The following is a 19121-nucleotide window of genomic DNA, read 5'->3' as shown; positions in this document are numbered from 1 at the left end:
TAGACATTAAAATATGCTTTGAAGGCTGTTAATGTGTTTAATTTGAGTTTGCCATTGCCATGGTGACAGATCACTCGCCATCATCATTGGTATCATTATATATATATATTAATATATATTAATATGTTAAAATAGTTAATACTCTGACGCTATGATTAACAGAACAGAACTGTGAAGCTCGTCACGTGCCTCAAAGGTTGAGAAGGAGGGGCCGTTAGTCAGGAGGGGCCGTTAGTCACATGCCTCTGCCTCAAAGGTTGAGAAGGAGGGGCCGTTAGTCACGTGCCTCAAAGGTTGAGAAGGAGGGGCCGTTAGTCAGGAGGGGCCGTTAGTCACATGCCTCTGCCTCAAAGGTTGAGAAGGAGGGGCCGTTAGTCACGTGCCTCAAAGGTTGAGAAGGAGGGGCTTGAGGTACTGCGCACTGCAGTGAGGGGCTTCTCGTTGAATCGGCCATGCATCGGGTCTGGCAGTCCAAATAAGGCGTGTCACGGTCGACGGTGCGGGACACACCAACCTGACTACGGCGCCGCGAATGCCCGACAGCCTCTGACGGCCTCTGACTCCCAAAATCGGGTTGGTGTGTCAGGGCCTTTAGCCTGCAACCTAACCTGGTCCCGACCAGGTTAGATGCTTAGCATATATTACCATGGAGATCTAGCCTGCTAAAAAGAGAACCAGCTTCGGATGACCGGAAAGCCGGAGTTTTCCCTGAATTTAGCCGGCTAAGCGAAAATCCTGCTTCGCAGTATACCCCCCTGGTCTGAACTCTCCTGTGTTTACATCAAACTCCAGTACCTCATGTGGACGTGTGTGTGTGTGTGTGTAGCATGTAGAACAGATTGAGTGATGTATGGAGTTTTATGGTCACCACATGCTGGCTCTAGTTGCAGGAATCAATAGGGTGTGTGTGTGTGTGTGTGTGTGTGTGTGTGTGTGTGTGTGTGTGTGTGTGTGTGTGTGTGTGTGTGTGTGTGTGTGTGTGTGTGTGTGTGTGTGTGTGTGTGTGTGTGTGTGTGTGTGTGTGTGTGTGTGTGTGTGTGTGTGTGTGTGTGTGTGTGTGTGTGTGTGTGTGTGTGTGTGTGTGTGTGTGTGTGTGTGAGATTTCTTCATCTTGTAAAGTGTGAATGTGTATCTGGGAAGGTTTGTGTATGTCTGGAAGCATCGCAGACAAAACATTGTCCATTAATGCTTCCACTTCAGCCCCTGTGACATGCGATACTTTTCTCCACCTTGCCTGTGTAAAACTTAGATTATTTTTGCCTCTCGTTTGATGTGTCTTTGTTCTCTTGATTAGTTTTTTAGGTTATTTCAGATTGTTTCTGTCCTTCAAATGCACACAGCGGCAAACACTCCTCCTTTGTTCCTCAAAAAAGCGCACATACGCACACACACACACACACACACACACACACACACACACACACACACACACACACACACACACACACACACACACACACACACACACACACACAGCTTCTCTCTTTGAAGCTTTCATGCTGCTATTCTGTGCTTCTCCATTTGTTTAATCTAAAAACTGAACGCTGAGAAGGATTCGTCAACATGTCTGCCAGCCAGTTAAGAAAAAAATGTTTTCAAACTAGAAGCTTAAAAATAGATTCCTAGCTATGATGTTTTCCTATCTGTGTTTTTATTATCTTGTTTTGTTCTTTTTGAAATGTAATCTGTTATTTATAGATTTTTTCAATCCCATAAAAAATAACTAGTTCTTTTGATCTCTTTTTTCATCCCATTCTGTGTATCAAGATACACATCTGCAATCTTTCTCCCCTAATCTTATTTAATGCTCAACAGCTAATCAATATGTCACACTCGGCATGCAGTGTTTGCATTTTGCAACATACGGTAAGATGACAAATACGGAGTAATCAACGAATATTTCTTCATAATAATAACAAATAAGGAATTATGCAATGCTACATACAAAAGCAATGCATGTGAATTGGAACTTGTATTGGTAAGGATTTTACTGTTACTTTACACATTAATATAGACTTCTTAGACTGAGTAGCTTTCATTATATATTAGATATTTAAATATATGTAAAACTAACCACAATGCCCCAGATATCTACAATATGACATTGTATTTTCTCAAAAGAGAAGGAAACAGGCAGCAGATTCTAATGAAGACAAGATCTAACTTTGAGTTGTCAAATCCTGACAGTCCTAGTTTTAGTCTGTATAAAAATAGAAAACACTCTTTTAATCTAATAAAATAAAGCAACAAAGCAGTAGTAAGAGGATCGGAGCACAGCTGGCTCTGTTCTCTGATGTTGTGCACGATGCCAGCCTCAACCCACTGCCAGCAGCCAGTCAACAGATGGCATTACGGAGCACAGTAATGTTGATGGAACAAAACGACAAAAGGATTAAAAAAATCCAGACAAGAACAAGATGAAGAAGACTATATTCTCTGTGGTCACTTCTGAATGATAGTGTAAGATTCCTCAATATAAAGAATGAAACTTTGTTATCCCAGTTTAGTTTAATATTTGGGATTTTCCAAAACAACATTAGTAATTTGCTTGTGACTTAAATAAGCGTTGACTTTCACTTTTTATATTACAAATTACAGTGAATAAACACATTTGGGATACGAAGAAAAGCATTTTCCCTGAAGAGAGTCATTAGCATGGCGATTTTGCGAAACTGGTTATCAAAGCTGAACGGTGATGATGCTCGAGAAAGTCAGATAATAAGGTATTCCTCTGTTGACTACCATCTTACTTTGTAAAGTAATGGCATCTGTGAAGAAACATTAAGAAAGAAAACGCAGGGAGCAGATCTACAATTCAGGAGAGAAAGTTGCCACGATGCACTTCATATTCTCCCCCTTAAAACTACCCCTGTCAGATATGCAAATATCGTGGCGCTGGAAGCAAAGCCACGAGACGGAGGGTTTTATCAATTATAGATGGTACACATCCTTTATGAATAGAGCATTAAGTAACTGTCATACTCCGACGAGATTTCATTAGGATTGTTTGTGTCTCATATTGCTTTCATTATGAGGACGGCGGATATCTTATAAATCAAGAGGTTCATAATAAACACTCACTTACAGTAAAGTGGACATCTGCTGACATTTGAAGCCAATACCAGGATCTTGGCAGCCGAGAGAAAAACATTTTTATTATCAAATCTCTGTTCCTTTACAATTGCGTTGTTCTCTTCCTCTCCTTTTTGTGAAGCTGTCCTTTTCTCTCACTTTTTATGGTGGAACTGCGATTTCCCCTGACCACCACCCCCCTCCTTTATACCTCACAGTCTCCCTCTTTCTCCTCTCCCCATTCTTTCACAGCAGTCTTTTATGTGTGCAGGACTTCATTGTGGCTCCCAGGGGGATTGTCGCCTCAGCTCTCGCCTCCTCCATTGTTACAGATGTTGGCAGTAGAACTTTTTAAGCCCGGGAGAAGTAAACAGACAGAGAGGCAAAAACATAAAAACAAACTATGCAAGGGCTGTAGGGAAACTGTAGTGAATCGAAAAGAAAGTATTTAAAAACAAAATTATACTATGCAGGCTTCTGTATCACTTTTCCTTGTGTCAGTTCTAATGATCTAAAGCTATAACATATTCTGTTTATAATAAGTAAAAGGGCATGCATGTAGCCTATGTGTCTGTGTTCGTAGCCTATATAATATTGCATCAGGGCTTTGAATACGTTATGTCGTCCCCGCGTGAGATAATCAGACCATATAAATATGCCAAAAAGAACCAAATAGAAATCAGGAAAACGTACTCCAAGAAGAACACGAGAATGGATCATTCATTCATACGTTATAGAAAAGTATCAGATAAACGTCAGACATCATTAAGAAGTATGTAAGTTAGCATTTAGCTTTATCTATAATAAGACATTACACAAATTAAACATGGAGAGAGGAAAATAAACAAATATTTAAATGTCTTTGGTCTAACCCCCACATTTACTCTCCGCTGTACATTCAAAAGTAAAACTGTATAATTCAAAATAAATAAGTAAAAAGACAGCAACTGATTCAAATATAGACACAGCAGGGATTTAATGTCGCTAATATATCACTTCCTGAAACATTTTAAGCTGCTGTATGTGTAGTGTTGTGTTGGACTGCATTATTAAACAGGTGTGTCTGGTATGTTGCTCAACAACAAACAGACACACTTTTTAATAACACAAATAACTTGTTAAAGGTCAAATATAATAGTCTCATTTTACACAGTCTCATGTGTATTTCAATAATCCTAAAAACAGTGGTGGAATGTAACTTGAGTGAATGTACTCAAGTAATAACTTAATTATAATGTTGGGGTAATCTTAGGGTATTTTCAATGTCTGCTACTTTGTACTGCTACTTTTATTTGACTCTTGTAACTACTTTTTACATAAATTCATGTTTATATGATATATATTTACGACTAATTTACTCAGTACTTTCCAAAACTTGCTACACATTGACGTATTACAGCATTAAAAAACAAATGATGATACTCATATTGTATTATATAATAATAAAACACATTTGAGGCATTCTGCACAATTCGCAGTACATTTAGCTGATAATACTTCTGAAACATTTTGATCTCAGGACTTTTACTTTTAATGGAGTATATGTTTTGATTGGGATATTAGTGCTTTTACTTATAAGAGCTGAGGACGTTTTCCGCCACTGCCTAAGAATAATCAATTCTACGATATAGGCTAGATTTGTGGGTCCATGGTTTGGACACTTGTGTGCTGCTATCCTCCGTGGCTGATTTAAGGTGGGAAGAAGGGGCTCCGGGCTGGTGTTTGGGGAGCAATAATGTCCGCTTGATTAAGCAGGAATAGTGTTTCAGAGCCGCAGACAGATGGAAAGCTGACTCTTCAAAACTGAGGCCAAAACCCCCGGGCCTCCTGAGGGGAGAGTTGAGGCTTACATCGCGGTGTGGGGCGGAGAGGAGGCACGGGACGTAAAAAGTGAAATGTTTGATCTGCGACAGCCGCGACGGGGTCAGCGGGGCACGAGGACCCTGTGACAGCTGTATGATAATGAGCGCTCGCGCCACACTCACCCGGGGCGGCGGATAGGTGACTTTGAGTGGAGGAACGGCACGAGAGCTGCTGCTGGCTGCCAGTCTCTCATTTGGACCCGAGAGGGATGCACGCGTGTCCTTGGTTCTCCAGCTACTTTTAATAACACTGCGGGTATTTTAGACATGCTATTTGTTCTAAGACACACATCTTTCAATTATTTATTTATTTATTAGGCTATTTCGTTTTTGAATCTATTATTTTAGGATGTTGTTGGATATCAGTTTGGTTAAGATGAAGATATTTGGCAGGCTGGACTTTACACTGGTGAGACATCATTTATTTATTGCATTATTGCTGTGTTTAACATGTCTCAGGTTAGTTTAATTGAGACAAAATCTTCTGTTTTTGTTAATTTGCCTTATTTTCCTCGAGCATGGTGAAAATGAACTTTCATTAGTGATCTGTCTTTAGTTTGAGGTAGCACTTAAGCTTTTGTGCTTTAAAACATATTTGTGTCATTGTGTTTGTGCACATGCTCCTTTTAAATCTTTTGAGTCCATATGTGTGTCTGCTTCTGATCTCTGAATTCCTCAGCAGGTAGACAGACTGTTGTATCACATCTCACCATGTTTTTGCTAAACCTGAGCTGAATGTTTCCACACATTCAATTTTGGCAAGATTTTGCTAAAAATACATATAACTGTTGCCTTCTGATTATACCAACATAACATGCTGTCACTCTTCTGAGCTGTTCACATTTACACTAAGTTATAGCAATATTGAAAGAACAAAATAGTTCACATGTTGTGTATCTTGTGGCTGCTGGAACAATCAATACAAAAAGCCTATAGGTTCTTAAAACAAAGTCCAAAAAGGATCTGAAAGTGCATGAGGACAACTCTGTCTGTGTGTGTGTGTGTGTGTGTGTGTGTGTGTGTGTGTGTGTGTGTGTGTGTGTGTGTGTGTGTGTGTGTGTGTGTGTGTGTGTGTGTGTGTGTGTGTGTGTGTGTGTGTGTGTGTGTGTGTGTGTGTGTGTGTGTGTGTGTGTGTGTGTGTGTGTGTGTGTGTGTGTGTGTGTGTGTGTGTGTGTGTGTGTGTGTGTGTGTGTGTGTGTGTGTGTGTGTGTGTGTGTGTGTGTGTGTGTGTGCGGGTGTGTGTGTGCGGGTGGGTGCGCGCACAGCTTGCCATATGCCCAGTGTCACCTTGCCATAAACTAAAGGCCTGCTTGACAATAGTGAAACCCAACCTCAGGTTTGGCTCTCTTTTAAATCCTTGCTCTTGTGTTTTCCGCCTCGCTGAACATGTGGCATCTGGTTCTGAATGCATTTCTTTGGAAATCCAACTATGTGTGCACAAAACAGATTAGCAGTGATATAATCGTTTAGGTGAATGGTAGATAGTTGCAGATTTGACATATTCTTTAAAAGGTAAACTCATGTAAAGAGGGCAGAGAGCATTTTTTTATTTTTGTGGGGGAACACAGAAACATTTTCGGATAACGTGTGAGCCCAGCTACTGTATGAAGTGCTGATAAGGTGTTATCTCTGTCTCCTCTTGTTATGATAAGTTGGACTTCTACTCCTATTGCTCCAGTATCTAATCATATTGTATGCATGCAGTGCCTTCAGTTGAACTTTACCATGCAATTTAATACTGTGGATTTTGACCCCTATCACTTACAGTGGAGTTGCTTTTGGGAACGAAACTCATTGGGGCCAGTGTGTACAGGAGGAATGATAACATTACCAATAACTGTAGTTCATAGGGACGAAAGGACATGATGACTGTTGTTTTTCCTGATGACATTAGTCTTGGTTTTGCAGAGCAGGAGCAACTAAATCATGGAAACGTTGCCTTTACAGTACAATGGTTTCAGGCAGTTCACCGGGCACTCTTTTAATTGTCTGAGGCCAGAAGAAACACATCTTCTTCAAATGAAATCACGGGAAACAAAAAGCCAGACCCTAAAATGAATCTTCTTATTCTTCCTACAGGACTTTTCCTATGATGACCCTAAGTTGGAGTTCAACGTGGACGCACCCAATGGTGTGGTTATGGAGGGATACCTCTTCAAAAGGGCCAGCAACGCGTTCAAGACCTGGAACAGGTAACAGAGCAGTAAAGAGGAAGATCATAGCAGAGAGGGTTAACTGAAGTCAACATACAATTTAAAAGACAATAATGAGATAACCAGTACACATGCAACACAAAATGAACAAACAGTGAATTTAGTAAGGCTCAACAACAATACAAAGGCATGTGTCATGTTGGATGATTTTACCTTTAGCCTAAAAAGATACTTGATAAGACAGAAGAATGCCCTCCAGCCTCCATTTTCAATACTCATTTAAAGATTCAATAAACCCACTTGCAATGAACAGTTTTTTCCTTTGCTTGACCAATTTCAGCAAGCATACATATGATGGATCATTTATATCTCACAGAAACTGTCTAACCTCATGTTGTTCTCTTCTAAAGGCGGTGGTTTTCTATACAAAACAGCCAGCTGGTCTACCAGAAGAAACTCAAGGTACATTTTAATTCAGCATTTGTTTTCATAACCATTATGAAAATTATACAATAGTTGGCACATTAGTGGAGAAGAATAGGGCTAACATGCTTTTGTCGCATGAAGGGTGAATATGGTAGAGTTGTTGTGACACGTGTCTCGCTGTTGATGACAGGACTCTCTGACGGTGGTGGTGGAGGACCTGAGGCTATGCTCTGTCAAACTGTGTGAAGATAACGAGAGGAGGTTCTGCTTCGAGGTGGTTTCACCAACTAAGTAAGTGTGTGTGTGTGTGTGTGTGTGTGTGTGTGTGTGTGTGTGTGTGTGTGTGTGTGTGTGTGTGTGTGTGTGTGTGTGTGTGTGTGTGTGTGTGTGACTTGTACAGTATGTGTTGTAGTTCCTGATACAAGGCAATGTCTCTCGCACATTTTTTGATTGAATATTCTTAGAAAATATATTATTTCGTAATTTTACACATTTACAGCTTAAATATAAGAGAATGTTCAAGTTTGTATTCCTTTGTACATTTTAGATCTTCTCTTCGCCTATAGATTGTTGCATTCTTGACTGTATCACTCGTAACTTATAGACAGTCAGGGTTGTGTATTAAATTAAATCTACATTTCTATAGGAGCTGCATGCTGCAGGCTGAGTCTGAGAAGCTGCGGCAGGCTTGGATCCAGGCTGTCCAGGCAAGCATTGCCTCTGCTTACAAAGACATCGCCGACAATTATTACATTGAGGTACGAACGAACACAGCACAAACACAACAACCGTCATTTAACAGCATACAAGTGCTGTTTCTTTTTGTTACAAATTGGTCCCTGGTTTAGCTTCAGAATCTCTGACCTGCTTGCCTCTCTGCAGCGTTTGGACCGGACAGCCTCGCCCTCCACCAGCAGCATCGACTCTGCCAGCGAGCCCAGAGAGAGGGCTGACCGAGGGGTGCGGGGGGGCGGGGAGAGCCTCCTGCAGAGGGTCCAGAGCCTGCCTGGCAACGATCTGTGCTGTGACTGCAGCCAAACGGCTCCCTGCTGGGCCTCCATCAACCTGGGAGTGCTGCTCTGCATCGAGTGCTCGGGGATCCACAGGTAACTGCACTGAGCAGAACAAGAGGGCTTGTTTAGAGATGAGAAGAAATACAGAAAAACAGAACTGGGTTTGTCAGTGTGAATAGACCATCTATAGCAAAGTGCTGCAAGAAAAAGCCATCTCAACACATCTTTCCAAGTCGTCCTCTCCACCTTTTCTAAGTCATGTTTGTCCTGTTTCTGCTTTTTCTTTCTATTTAATTCACATAAAAACATTGCATTTTATTCAAAGATAATGTTGTAGTGTCTCCTCTGATGGCTAGTGTTTGACTAACCCCATTCCACTTTCCATTACATAAACTCAGATTCGACAGTTTTGAAGATATGTTCTAGATGTAGTTAAACATACGGGTGTGTTGAGCTGATTAAAGTCACCATGTTCATGTTGAAGTCATTAAAAAAGGCTGTTTTTAGCTCTGCTCTTGAGATTTTAACAAAAGAAAGTTTGCCACCTCAGGCAGTGTAATAAAAATGTTTCAAAATATGCAGAATAACACTTCTCACACTTCACTTTCTTTATATAATCTCTTTCTCCCTTGTTTCTTTCAGGAGTTTAGGCGTCCATTGCTCAAAAGTGCGTTCACTGACGTTAGACTCATGGGAGCCAGAATTACTCAAGGTGCGTCTCCTGACAAAATTGCCAGTAGCTTCTTCCACAGAGTTGCATTTATCTTTGCTTCAGTGCTTTGCAGAATAACTGATTTTGTTTCCTTTTATCTCCGTCCCCCATCTTTATCCTCCTTCTTTCTCTCATGTTTAGCTGATGTGTGAATTGGGGAACACTGTGATTAACCACATCTATGAGGGATCCTGCCAAGAGATGGGAGTTAAAAAACCTGGACCGTCCAGTACAAGGTCAGTCAATCCAATTAAAATAGCCTTCTTAGCATGATCATAATTACATATTGCCAACACTTTGGACAATTGCAACATTAATACATGCAAGATGTTCCTTTTCAGTCTTCACTCCAAGAGGAGCAATTGGCAAGGGATAAAAATAGTCTACTATATATAATATTATTATTTATAAGTTAATTAAAAGGTATGTTCACCGACTTATCTGCATAGTGATACCTGTCTTTCAGTTTCCAGCATATTATTTATCATACAATTCATGATACACGCAGCTATCTGTTCATGTCAGATCTCAAATTATTAAAAATAGTTTCTGATCATCTGCCCCCAGGCAGGAGAAAGAGGCCTGGATCAAGTCCAAGTACGTGGAAAAACGCTTCCTGAAGAAGATGAGTGGGAGTGAGGCTCTGGTGGAGGGTGAAAGGAAGTCCCGTCCCTGGACAGTGAAGAAGTGCCGACGACACAACAGCTCTGTGCGGGCCCCCAACAAGGTCCGCAGGAAATACCATCGCTACGAGCCGGGCAGCGCCTCCCCTGCAAACCTCTCAGCAGGTCAGTGCAGAGAATCAACTTCTCTGTAGTAGCACCAGGCGCATGAAATCAAGAGCTGCAAGATATGTGTATATTTATAGAATCCAAGACTGAAATCTTGTTGTGTTGTTTTGTCATCTGGTAGCAGCTGCAGCAAAGTTTCGCCGGGACTCTCTGTTCTGTCCAGATGAGCTGGATTCACTATTTTCCTACTTTGACACCGGCAATGGTCCTCGCAGTAAGTACACAAAGCAGTCGGTACACAAAGCAGTCAGTACACAAAGCTGTCGGTACACAAAGCAGTCAGTACACAAAGCAGTCAGTACACAAAGCAGTCGGTACACAAAGCAGTCGGTACACAAATCAGTCGGTACACAACACAGTCGGTACACAAATCAGTCGGTACACAACACAGTCAGTACACAAAGCAGTCAGTACACAATGCAGTCAGTACACAACACAGTCAGTACACAAAGCAGTCAGTACACAAAGCAGTCAGTACACAACACAGTCGGTACACAAATCAGTCGGTACACAACACAGTCTGTACACAAAGCAGTCAGTACACAATGCAGTCAGTACACAACACAGTCAGTACACAAAGCAGTCAGTACACAAAGCAGTCAGTACACAAAGCAGTCGGTACACAAAGCAGTCAGTACACAACACAGTCAGTACACAAAGCAGTCGGTACACAAAGCAGTCAGTACACAACACAGTCAGTACACAAAGCAGTCGGTACACAAAGCAGTAAGTACACAACACAGTCAGTACACAAAGCAGTCAGTACACAACGCAGTCAGTACACAACGCAGTTAGTTAACAACCCAGTCAGTACACAAAGCAGTCGGTACACAAAGCAGTCAGTACACAACACAGTCAGTACACAAAGCAGTCGGTACACAAAGCAGTAAGTACACAACACAGTCAGTACACAAAGCAATCGGTACACAACGCAGTCAGTACACAAAGCAGTCGGTACACAAAGCAGTCGGTACACAAAGCAGTCGGTACACAACGCAGTCAGTACACAATGCAGTCAGTACACAACGCAGTCAGTACACAACGCAGTCAGTACACAACGCAGTCAGTACACAAAGCAATCGGTACACAAAGCAGTCGGTACACAAAGCAGTCGGTACACAAAGCAGTCGGTACACAAAGCAGTCGGTACACAAAGCAGTCAGTACACAACACAGTTAGTTAACAACCCAGTCAGTAACCAACGCAGTCAGTACACAACACAGTTAGTTAACAACCCAGTCAGTACACAACACAGTTAGTACACAACACAGTTAGTTAACAACGCAGTCAGCACACAACACAGTCAGTACACAACAGTCAGTACACAACACAGTCAGTACACAACACAGTCAGTTAACAACCCAGTCAGTACACAATGCAGTCAGTACACAACACAGTTAGTTAACAACCCAGTCAGTACACAACACAGTTAGTACACAACGCAGTCAGTACACAACACAGTCAGTACACAACGCAGTCAGTACACAACACAGTCAGTTAACAACCCAGTCAGTTAACAACCCAGTCAGTACACAACGCAGTCAGTACACAACACAGTTAGTTAACAACCCAGTCAGTACACAACACAGTTAGTACACAACGCAGTCAGTACACAACGCAGTCAGTACACAACCCAGTTAGTACACACAGGAACAAAGTACTTGCAATGTTATCCAATATTGCAGGTAAGAGGTTTTTACCTCATATAGATTGGTAAATAACAACAATGTAACATCTATATGTATTTTAGGCGACATCTTGTATAGTCTTTCGGGGTTGTGTGACACATTCAGTCTGTCAAAAGGGTGAAAACGATGCAGTCCTATCAGTGATGGTGGGTGCTGTGTCTGTGTGTGGTGTGTGTGTGTTGGTGTGTGGTGTGTGTGTGTGTGTGTGTGTGTGGTGTGTGTGTGTGTGGTGTGTGTGTGTGTGTGTGTGTGATGTGTGTGTGTGGTGTGTGTGTGTGTGTGTGTGTGTGGTGTGTGTGTGTGTGTGTGTGTGTGTGGTGTGTGTGGTGTGTGTTGTGTGTGTGTGTGTGTGGTGTGTGTGTGAGTAGAGCAGTGTGTGCTCTGTAATGATTAACGTGTCCATGGCTTGGGCGCTGCTTGGCCCCGCAGGTCTGAGCAGCGACAGCGGCCTGGGAGGAAGTACTGACGGCAGCACAGACATCCTGATATTTGGCTCGGTGGTGGACAGCGTCACAGAAGAAGGTAAGAGTGTGTGTGGTGGACATTAAATACACGTTACAGTAACCCATCTACAACTGGATGAAAAGTTCCTATTTCCGATCACTGCAAAGTAGAAGTGATGTGATCAATTGTTTTTACTTTTAATGTATTATGTTTTAAATTGCATGTATAGTTTAATGTTAAAACATAAAACTCAGTGCTGCTGTAGCTTAACAAATATTGCCTTAAATGAGTAGACATTGATGTGATGTCCGATCCATTCAAACAGTCTGAAATATAATCTGCTCCACTGAAAACATCCTCACAGATTCTTACCGCTGGCACAATACAATTATGATAAATCTAATAAATAGTATTGCTTTTAATATTATCTCAAATTGGCCCTACTCATTGACAGGAATCGTCTACAAGCAGCCTAACAAAGAACATAGAGAACACAGCATGGTATCCCCTATCACATTCCTGTTTTCAACATTCCTTCATTGCGTTTCCTTTCCTAACCTCAGAGGAGGAGTCGGAGGAGTCCTCCAGTGGTGAGGTGGAGATTGAACAGGAAGTATCTTCAGACCCTGAAGACCCTAGGGAGCTCCACCCGGGTGCGCTGCTCCACCGATCCTCCCGTCTGCACAACCTACCTCTCATGGCGGAGGCCTTGGCGCACGGTGCCAACGTACACGCTGCCAATGAGGAGGAGGGCAAAACGCCGCTCATTCAGGCTGTGGTCGGGGTAAGAGAGTGTTTGTGAAGCCTATCAAATCATGTAGATGTATCTGGAGTGAGAGAATATAAAAAATGTCTGGGTTGAAATAAAAAATAAATCTGCCGAAGTCGACAGACCAATACAATTAAAAAAAAATTAAAAAATCTCTCTATGTCTCCTCTCAGGGCTCTCTGAATCGCATGTGAGTTCCTGCTACAGACGGTGCCGATGTGAACCAGCGGGACATGAGGGGCAGAGGCCCGCTGCACCACGCCACCAACCTGGGACACACTGGGTAAGACACGCCTTCAAAAAAAAGAAGAAAGTCGTTATAGCTCCTCTGTGCCTCCTAGTGCATATTGAACCTGAATGTGATTCAATTGAAGTGCAGGCATGAACGTGAACGTTTTTTCTCTGCAACACCTAATGAAAACTACTCACAGAGAACTTTTTTTTTCACATGACTAATTTCTTTCATTCACAACACAGCGTAAGTGTAAACATAATATATAATTATCTCTGAGCCGCTGCTTTGAATGACGTTTATTCAATTCATGCTGCCAAAGTGATTCACAGCAAATATTCTCCAGATCAAAAGGGAGATGTAATTACCACTAATATACCCACCATCATGATATCTGTTAGTGGAAACTTAAACATTAGCTAGAAATGACTTTTAAAAAACAATTAAAAAAGTTCATTGCACTCACAGTTGTAACTAGGCATCCATCCACCCCAAATCAGTTCTCCATTATTCATTCCACATGCGTTTGTTCCGGCATAATCCAATATCTTTAATATCTTCATCATTCATCATGTTCCTGGTGTCAATAACTCCTATATTGACCTCTTTTCTCCGCATCTTTTTTTCATGCAGTCAAGTGTGTCTGTTCCTGAAGAGAGGAGCGTCACAATCGGAAGTGGACGAGCAGGGTCACGACCCCCTCAGCATCGCTGTGCAGGCGGCCAACGCAGACATCGTCACCCTGTGAGTGATCCAGAAACTTCTCAGCCCTTTGATTAAGTTTCTAATAATCATTTATACATTGATTCATCACTTAGATTAAACATTAAATATTCATTTCATTTAGTAAAATAATAAAATAGTCATGTTGTAAATTGGAATTCTGATAATCAATGTTGTGAGGTATTGAGGTAGCACACATTGGACTATTGTACTGCTCTGCTCGGAATTCACTAAAAACAATAAAAATACACAAAATGATCAACACTCGACATTGTCTTACTAGCTTTGTGGTCATCTCTTATTTTCAACCTTATTTAAGCTTTTAAATGCTTTTAAAAGTGGTTTAAAGGGATTTGATCATTTCCTTTATGAGAGCCAATTATTGATTGTTGTCTCTCTTTCCCTCCCTCCTCTTGTCCTTTTCTCTCCTCTGTGATCCATCTCCCTCGCGGCTCTTTACCGCATCACCACCTTTCCATTCTCACGGTCTCCTCCCACCTCATTATCTCAACCTTTTTACTCCCTCTTATTTTCCCTTCTGTCATTCGCCGTCTTACTATCCCATTCCTGCTTCCATGTGTGTGTGTCCCTCTCTTCCATCACTCACCTCGCTCTGCCCCTTGTCTTTTTATTTTCTCTGCCAGGTTGCGTCTAGCGCGGATGAACGAGGAGATGCGAGAGGCCGAGGCTCCTTTGGGTCAACCAGGTCAATACCACAGCAGCAGCCCCACTGAGCAGCAGTATAGGAAGTGCATCCAGGAATTCATCTGTCTCACCATAGAGGAGTGCTAGTGGTCACTTCCGTATCGAGGAGCAAAGCTTGTGCTCTCTCTCTCTCTCTCTCTCTCTCTCTTTATATACATATATATATAAAAATGTTCCTCCTGAATGAACTTAAAATAACTGTGTAGATGAGGTTGCCCCTAGACACTGATCTAGTCTGTTACTTACGTAGATCTGGGTCTACTGGGAACTTCTTTGGGGTTTTTGAGGGGAGAGGAGCATACAGTACCACTTGCACATTATGGGGGTGCGTTGTGTCATAGGGAGACCCCTGATGGACCTTTTTAACTCTACTGACAATACAACTCAATTTTTCTGCATCAACACTACTTTTCTGCTCGGCAACCGCCACGCTATGCTAGCTTCACGACACGTACAATGACATCTGCTTTTTGGTGTTTTGCTAACTGGGTAATCCTCTAACTTACCATAACGTGGTGTTGTAACCTATTGTGTGAGGGTGTGGGTTTACGGTTGCCTTACAGCTCTTACCTCTGCATTACCCCCCATACACTTTATATCTATCCAGACCATCTGTGTGACATCCAACTTACCATACTCTTCTTAATCCGAGATGTACATATACGTATTTAGAAATTATATGGGTAATCTTTAAACTATGTGCTGTGGCATGAGGTAAAAAAACATGGTATTTGTTCCATTACTAAGAAAAAAAATAGTAACTGACACGTTGCAGTAGAGCTGGGCAGGGTAGTTTCCTGTGTATAAAGATGGAAGGGAAATGTAATGTAAAACTGTGACAAAAATACTGAAGGGCTCGTGAAGAAAGACCCTCGCCTGCTTTGTAAGATACTATGTGAGTGAGAGAGAGAATGAGTGAGTGAGTGCATGGGACAAGGAATACTGAGAGATAGTTAAATAATACGATAGTATGATACATTATGTAAAGGAAAAAAAGAAACTGTGCACTTTTCCCATCTACAGTATTATAATTGTTTTATTTTTCATCCTATTAGTTTTTACATTGTAATTGTCTCGTCAAGCTATTCTATATCAATTGTCTGTCTCTTTATTTATGTGTATCTCCCCAGAGGACCAGTGCAATGCATTCTGGGATGCAGTTTACGTCTGCATTTCCGTTAATGATTGTCATTTCAACCTGGAAGCATTACTTAGAATTTATGACAGGAAGTCTTTAGATAACATCATTGTATAATAATAATAATAATAATAATATACACTCATTTTGCTTTCATGTTCCCAACGGAACGGCCTTACATTGCTAGGATTATTGGTATTAATACCCCTTAAAGAGAATTCACTAGCATATTGGAAATCTAGTAACATTGAACCGTTTTAAAAATGGATTGCAGTCATTTGTTCATTGTTTTATGTCAGGATGAGAACTTGCTACCGTGCAGACGAACCAGAGCAGCAAGAAGTGATAGTGTATAAAACTGGATTTACTTCTCACCCTAAGTGACAAAGGAGACTCACGACACCTCCATTATGTTCCAAGTACTCATCCATGTTACCGTATCTGTGATGAGATAAAGGAGCACATTTCTTTAATACAGTTTAGACACTTGTGGGGTCAAATGACTTATACATCTGGCTTATTTCTGCAGTGTTCCCTGCATGCTTTGCCAGAATTTCTTTATGGGGAAAAGTTCAACATCGTTTGCATTCTGAGCATGATTAAATACGTTTCGTATGGTCGGATCACGTCGTGCAGTGCAGTCCTGTGGAATGAGCATGTACCACCAAGACCCCTCTGGTGTCAGGAATATCTTACTCTATGCACCTCTGTGCAATTCTTCCATCCACGGACCCAATCTGTGGTGACTTCCTCATTCCTGTCTTTTTGTTTTGTTTGTTTCACCATAAGCTTACTAACAATAATGAATTGTTTTTTAATGTTGTGGTTTATTTTCCTCAGCCAAAGACTTTTTAAAGGGAAATTGTCTGATATTGTTGTATTATATAACAGTCTTTTTGTTTTTAAACTGAAACTGTTCAGAGTAGAAACAGCATTGTCTTACCATGCTTTGTGAAGTGACAGAGTGGTAGAAACACTGTTAGTGTACTCACATGTTGAAAAGAGGTTACAGAAATAATGTGACAGACCTGAGGGATTTTGATATGGCAGGTGATGTACTGCGAGTAGAACCAGTCTAGGGGTTGATGTGAAGCTGCTGTGACCAAACCGTTAGGGGCTCTAGCGGAAGTGTTAAATGTTGTGTCCATTGTGTGTATTGACGTAGGAGTGGTTAAAGGTGCTGTTCAAAGCAAATTGCTGTAAATAGTACACTTGTGTATTTTAACTTGATGCCAACCTCCTGCCTCTCAGCATTCAATCATGGATCCTGATCTGGTTTTATGTGTGTCTTTTTATTCTCTTCTAAAAAAAAAAATCTACCTGTCAAGCAACACTGTACCACAGTTCTGCTTGGAGGCGTTCTTCTGTTCACTGATATTTGGATATCTTTGGAATACTTTCTTCCTTGTCTTTAGAAGCACTGAGGGGGGAAAAGAAAACATACAATAAAACTGAGAAACTCTTGATGAACTAACCTGCTTCCTGCTTTTTGCTCTCATTTCCTGTCTCATCTCTTATTCATAACATTCTCTCAACATTGCAGCAATACCATTCAAAAGACCTACAGATTAGTTTCTCTAATGATGACAATGCTTATTGTTCTAAAGTTATGAAATATAGCTTTGGAGAAGCTTTGCCAGGTGTTGGGAGAATGCTATCGTTTTTACAATTTGGTGTATCTGTTGTTTTATAATACAATGTGGGGCAGCACTTGGCTTATTCAAAGCAATACAATGGTTTCTTTCATGGTACATTTTTTAAAGAAGGTGTACATGTCTCCAGGCTGCCAGTTCAATCTCAACATGCTATTTATAGATCACTTTAGTGTTTGGGGTGTTTCAAATGGCGTCTCAGTTTCTAGTCTGCATCAGCAATACCGTGCCTTGAATAATTTAGTGTCTCCAGTTTTAAAACATTAATGAGCCCTCACTAGCATTATTATGCCATCACTAACGAATGCTTTCACATGTTGGAAATGTCTAATTGCTCGCTTTACACCTAAGCACATGTCCACTTGAGGAAATAAACTGACATATCATTGCTTCTGTCACCACAGGGGTTGCCGGGGGCAGCAGGAGAGTTAAACCCAAGGATGGTCGGGATAGAGTGAGTGAAGCATCCTGGGCCGTCTTTTAGGGACTAGTGTGATAATGTGATTCTCTTTTCCCTGGTGGCTGTGGGTTTCTGTTGCACACACACTCTTTTGGGAAACAGTTGGAGCTGTCTTGATGTTGGGAATCTTTTTTTGTCTCCTGTGGAGCAATGAGCCATTCAGCATTAAACAGAAATCTACTGTGGAGGAGCGATGTGTCGTGAGGTCGTGAGGCAATACAGCATTCATGTAATGTATTGGGAAATATTTATCCAAAATGTTATAACATTTAATTCATTGTATGTCCCAGAGAATGGTAAGTACGGTACACTGCATATTATGAAATCTGAATTAGTAAATTAACCCCTGTGCCTCACACTTAATTCAATTAAATTAATCATTTGGGCTATTTGTGGCATACATGTTTTTCTTCTAATCAGCTATCATAATAAGTCTATAATAAACTGTGTGGTCAAAATACAGACAGACCCTTTAGAATAATAAAGGGCCCCCATTAAAAAAAAAACATTTATAGGAAACCTTTCATCCCACAACCATTACATCACAATATATAATAAATAAGCATTGCTTTCAACTGGGATAATTGCTGCTGTATAAGGCAAGGTAAGGCAAGGCAAGGCAAGTTAAGTTTATTTATAGAGCACTTTTCAACGCAAGGCAATTCAAAGTGCTTTACAAAAAAAATAAATGAAAGAAATTAAGCATTAAAAAAGAAAAGCTAATCAAATAAACATTAAGGAAAAATACATGGATAAAAGTTTGATTGCGTTTGATTCAGTGCATCAAAATTATTATTTGCTAAACATTGACAAATCCCATACCGAAATCGAATGATAGGTAAAGATTAAACTCAACGAAAAGGGAAATAGTAAATATGTTTGTTATTTCTTTTGTGGACCTTTTTGTCCATATGAGCAACTTTTTAAAGTGAGGCACAAGGGTTAATCAAAGCCAAGTAGACCTTGGCGACGTACGAGAGAGGGAAGGGTGATCCCAGGATGGATAGGAGTGAAATGGTCAGGATGCTCACCACTCTTTCCCTGCAAATTTCCTGATTTTCTATCTGCAAACTAACAAAGACTCCCACATAGAAGGGTAACCTTTCTTAAGAAAATGTGCAAAAAAATGCAGCTTCAGTTTCTGGTATCCACACAGTGTTCACTCAATTAACTTAACACACTTCATAGAAGAGCGAGTCACTTACCTGAAGGAATGGGTGTCTTTGTACCACCACGGTAGACCCAGGAACTTCACTCAATCTTGAGGCCGTGCTTTGGGGG

At 41.1% G+C, this 19121-nt stretch overlaps 1 pseudogene; it reads left to right on the top strand.

Annotated features, from left to right (window-relative positions):
* LOC117446255 (arf-GAP with coiled-coil, ANK repeat and PH domain-containing protein 3-like) overlaps positions 1-17202 on the top strand; it is a 60727-nt pseudogene extending 43525 nt beyond the window's left edge.
* Positions 17203-19121: the final 1919 nt, after the last annotated feature.

The sequence above is a fragment of the Pseudochaenichthys georgianus genome, chromosome 5 (assembly GCF_902827115.2).
Source record: "Pseudochaenichthys georgianus chromosome 5, fPseGeo1.2, whole genome shotgun sequence".
NCBI lineage: Eukaryota > Metazoa > Chordata > Actinopteri > Perciformes > Channichthyidae > Pseudochaenichthys > Pseudochaenichthys georgianus.
Note: the sequence above shows the minus strand (reverse complement) of the source record. Positions and strands in the feature narration are given on the sequence as shown.